Below are 5,394 nucleotides of genomic sequence, written 5' to 3' on the forward strand. Positions count from 1 at the left end.
TGCTACGTCACGTGTGAAACACGCTCGGATAACAATGTACCACTTGATACCATTCCTACGTAGACGGTGTTTCAAATAGTCGATGAGACAGCCACCGATTTCTTGGATGAGGTTGTGCGGGTCTATCACATTTTCAGATGGGGTATAGCGTGAACAGGTCACTGCACCATTCAAAGCTTCCAACACTTCAGCATCCAAAGAAATCTCCTCAACTTCATCCTGGAAATCCGGGTCATCAAAATTGATAAAATCGTCACAATGGTTAGTGGGAAGGGTGGTTGAGGTAGGAAGGATGGACGGGTAGATGGGGTGGGTGAGGTAGGAGGTTGAGTAGGTGGGGTGGTTGAGGTAGGAAGGATAGACGGGGTAGATTGGGTGGGTGAGGTAGGAGGTTGAGTAGGTGGGGTGGTTGAGGTAGGAAGGATAGACGGGGTAGATTGGGTGGGTGAGGTAGGAGGTTGAGTAGGTGGGGTGGTTGAGGTAGGAAGGATGGACGGGGTAGATACGGTGGGTGAGGTAGGAGGTTGAGTAGGTGGGGTGGTTGAGGTAGGAAGGATAGACGGGGTAGATTGGGTGGGTGAGGTAGGAGGTTGAGTAGGTGGGGTGGTTGTGGCGAGAGACGAGGAAGAAGGGTGACGGATACCGTCCGATGTTGATAGGGTATTTAGATCCTCAGCTGTTGATGTGTTGGTCTGTACCTCCTCTCCGTTATCCCTCCGATGAATCAACGAATGACGTTTCAGATTATCCTTCCGCGTGAAAGACTTTCCACAAATTCCACAATTAAATGTGACACTCTCGTTTTGTTCATTAACATGACGTTTTAACGCGTCTTTCCGACTAAACTCTTTAGCGCATAACACACAAGAAAACATCTAGAGAACTTAACCAATGTGTTTGAATCTGTTCAAAATAGCGACTACAGATCGAGAAAAATTGTGCAGACCTTATATACGGGAATTGATTTGAGTACATTGATAAAGTCTATCTTTTTGGAGAGGTTCAATTAACGTATTACAATCTAAAATAGAAAAATACTTAAAATTTATCGCTTTGAGTATGTGTAATTAAAATGAATATATTGCAATCTAAATAAGAAATTTTTATTATTATTTTATTTACACTTTGTTTTCATTAACTCTATTTTGGAGTTCGTTATTCTCAATATATTTTTTTTATTGTTTTTTCTTTGACGTTGCCTGGTCGTTTCAGGACCTCTGTTGGTGAAGATGGGGCGTTTAACGCTTCGATGGCCAACATCAGAGCGTCTGGCACGGTTTTGGTGCCCGGTGTAGGGTTGATCGGCATGGGGTTTGCAGCGGGGTCCTCCCCATTAAAACAGCGAAAAAGAGCCTCTACCTCCTCCTCCTCTTCTTCGGTTACGTCGACTGTACGTTCCTCGATCTAAAAATAAAATAAAAAAATTATTTATTGGAACACTTTTACAGATTTATTAATATTTGAATTGGGCTAACCTTTATATAATTACGAGAATATTTCCCCAAACGTTGAAAAATAAGACCTATATTCAAAAAGGTCGCCAGATGGACATCAATGAATTGTTTTTCATGGTTTACTTCAATCTTCCGTCGGTACCATCTCTGATATTTTTTAAGAACAACCACCAGCATTCTTAAAGACATTTTGTTGTCAACTACCGAAAACCGTAGAATTTGATTGGTGACACTCATATCGACTTCTTCTTCCATTGTAGCAGCTGAAGTTTGTCTCAATCGAGGGAGAGAGAGTATGGATACAATTTTCATAAATCAGTAGGCTTTTATACCCAAAACTTGAAGCACCTAAGATTGTTGGAAACTTTCTAATTGATATTTCTTTGATTGGCAAATGTCAAAACGTGGTGAAATCGTGGGGTTTTTAATTTGAAGAAATATTCCAAAGAATATTCCAAAGAATATTTTAAAGAGTTTATAAAATAATTTTATTTTATCGGAACCGCTTCAACTCTTAGGAATAATCTTTAAAACGTCATTAAAATTCCAGTGTTTACAAATATCATCCAAAATCGATGGCTGAATGGATTTTGTGAAGAAATGAAAGCCTAAATTTATTTTATCACCATGCAAATTAGATTTGCTTAACCTATCGGAATTCACGTTCACACCTACCTATGTCACCTCGCAGTTGATGGGTATGGACTTGAGATATGTCTATGAATATGGCTTAAACGTTGGTGAATGGATTATAGGAAAATAAACAAACTAATTGTTTTATTAAATATTTTCAATGCAAAAATCTGTTAATTGTTTTGATTTATACAGGCCGTTGTACAACAATGAATATTTTCAAAATGATACTTACATATATATTCCTCTCCAATTTTTTTTAAAGAACTATACTTGGGACAATTTTTGTCCTCCAAGTTTACAACATTTTGTGTTAAAAGTTTAGAGAAAATCATACTTTTCTCCAAACTTTTTGTGTAGAATAGTGTTGATTTGGTGGAAATGACTGCCATTACATCTGATAAATCGTTGAATTCAATCTCCCCATCATCCCATGCAGGTGGCAAATATTACGGGTGATCCACGCATTGGTTCGCTTATCCTTGGCATCCAAATCCCTGTAAGGGAACGGGGGTTTGAAATGATAGACTGCTTTTTCCCCCGTTTCCGTCAAGAGAAATGCCAATTCTTTCACGATGTAGTCTCCGTTCGCACGGAGAAAATTTCCTTCAATTATACAAGGCATCTTCTAAAATAAATATTTTTATTAGGAAAAGCTATTGAAAACATGTAAAAATTACTTACTAGGCTTTGTCTTCAAGTTGTGATACGAGGTTAGCAGATGACGGTTTTGACATCGCCTTATATACCAGTTTATTTCTTAAATGCGTATGATATCAATATCTTATCTTATCTTTCAAAAAAACTACCACAAAATAACATATGTTGCTTTTCTACGGGTTTTAACATACACCCCAATCCCACCTCACTCCACCTCACTCGAATGCCTCTATTTAACCTTCGGTGTTATAGAAAGTGCTTTAATATGAATGCATTTCATTCGCAACAAAATTAAAAAATAACTTTAATTGAATGATTATATAGCCTTCTGAAAAAGGGACATTTATTATACAAAAACCAGTTCTGCGAGACTGCGAACTGAAAAAACCGTGTTTATTCTTGTTAATGTTACGGCTAAGAAGTGTCAGATGGACTTGAATCATACTCGTTGGCACAATACGCAATACATTGTATATTCTATGATGAGTAATTTCGAGGGTGAATGATTTATATCAGGCTGTGAATTCAAAAAATTAAAAAATAAAATTAAAATAAAATTAAAAGCGCGGTTTGAGCGATAATGCATAAGCATCAATTTACTAAATTTATTAAATTAGTTGAGTTGCTTCTTCTTATCTCTCCTCCATGATAATAGACCTATTCGTAAAGTACATACAGGCAAGCCCCCATAAATGAAAATGACCCCATTGGAAACATTCTACTTCCTGTTGTTGAAAATAACATGGGAATCTGAGCACTTCTAAGGGTACCCCCCTGTGAAAAAATTTAAAAAAATTGAAAATTTCAAAACCAAAAAAAATAGATCAAAATTGACAAATGAAATTAATTTTATGATATTTTGATGAATTTTGGTCAATTTGATCAAAATATGTAAAAATTGATCAGATTGTTATTTTCAATGAGAAAATATACATACTGTGTTGTCAAAAACATTTTCGGTTGCCATGGCAAAACTAATGCCCATTGCAATTTTTCCCTTGGTGAAATTTCATGTTACCATAAGGTCTACATACCCACCTAGTTTCAACAAAATCGGTGATAATCACCTCGGGTAGTCTACTCGTAAGTTAAGAAATCCACGATTCAATTTCCTTCTTCCGACTAAGATCGTCTGCATTATCGTCAAAATGGCAGCTGTACTTATTATTAGCTCGCTAACAAACATACAAAATGAATAAGCTTAGCTTAGTCGTATTTAATCGAAATGCAGCGTAAAAGGTATCAAAAGAAATATTTTATTTCCAATAAAAAATATTTAAAAACGTGACCGTTTTTTGATGACATTCGTTTTTACAAGAAGTTTGAAATTGCCCATTTTTAGAGGTCGGTAACGGTTAATCATTATCCATGATTAAATTGATTTTTTTGTGAAAAAAATGTAAACAAAGAAATTTACCGGTTAATATTTCGGAAAATTAGTAAAACATATGTATTATTCGTAAAATTTGAGCTTTTAATCGAAAAAAAACGTCGTTTTTCGATTAATTTTACAAATTTACCAAAAAATTAATCGGATAATACAGAAATACAAATTACTTGATCAAAACGTTTTACGAATAATTTTGAGAGCTTTATCTATTGAATAAAAGTTAACCATCCCCGACCTCTACCCATTTTAGTGATTTTGGCTATTTTTGGTTTGAAATCTACGTATATTTCTTATATTTAGGTCGATTTGAATGAAAATCAGAATGTTAGCTATTTCTCGTCCCATTCTACCTTGGTTTGCAGTCGCGAAGAAAAAAATTATTTTCAGTGTGTTAATTAGACCAGCGGTTCCCAAAAGGTGTTCCACGGAACCCTGGGAATAGACGAGGCCAAATAATTGGCTTATCTCTTATAAATCCCTTAGATTTAATAAAAGCCGGGTTTTCATGGAAGCTTTTAGCGTGTAAAACTTTGGCGTGAGCTAGAAATAGTTCAAAATACACGCTAGCGCTTCTAGCTTTTCAGTTTTAATCCACGCTTGTATTTTGCGCTAGTTGCGTGCGCTTGCGCAAAGAGATCGGGACTCGCGTCTAGCAAAAGTAAATATTGAGATAAAGTCTAATACTATCACCTCGACCTGCGACATCTTATTTGTGGGGTAAAAAATTCTTGGCTTTGGTGATGCCTTCCCCCTCGCCACTTTTCAGGAACATTAAGTGTATCGATGTACTCCGCCGCGGTAAAAATAGTTCGCTTTAAAATACGCGGATATTAAACTTTCGCTTGCTATAATTTGATAAAATTTTTTCCAAAATAAAGTATATAAAGTAGATACATGGGCCAATAAAAGATGTTCATCCAAGACATGACTCTCGATTTACCTCGCGTACGACGCTACCGTTTCTCTCGATAAACGAGGACCTATGTGTTAGGGGGTTGAAAAGGGGGCTGAAACGGAACCCGTAACATTTTTTTTTAGCTACGGCTGCGCCATCTTCAGTTTGGGCTCCTTTTTCGGTTTGGGGTTTTTCAATTTTGATCCAGTCTCTGGTTTTTGTCTTTTTCATTTTGGTGGAGTATTTTCACTAATAATTTGAATACAATGGTATTAACAATAACCACACTGAAAACTAAATTTTACCATTTCAATCTTAAACTCAATGCTTTAGGTTCAGGTACATCAATAGAGTAAGAATCA

Source organism: Leiobunum rupestre, chromosome 9 (assembly GCF_980474605.1).
Source record: "Leiobunum rupestre chromosome 9, qqLeiRupe1.1.hap1, whole genome shotgun sequence".
NCBI lineage: Eukaryota > Metazoa > Arthropoda > Arachnida > Opiliones > Sclerosomatidae > Leiobunum > Leiobunum rupestre.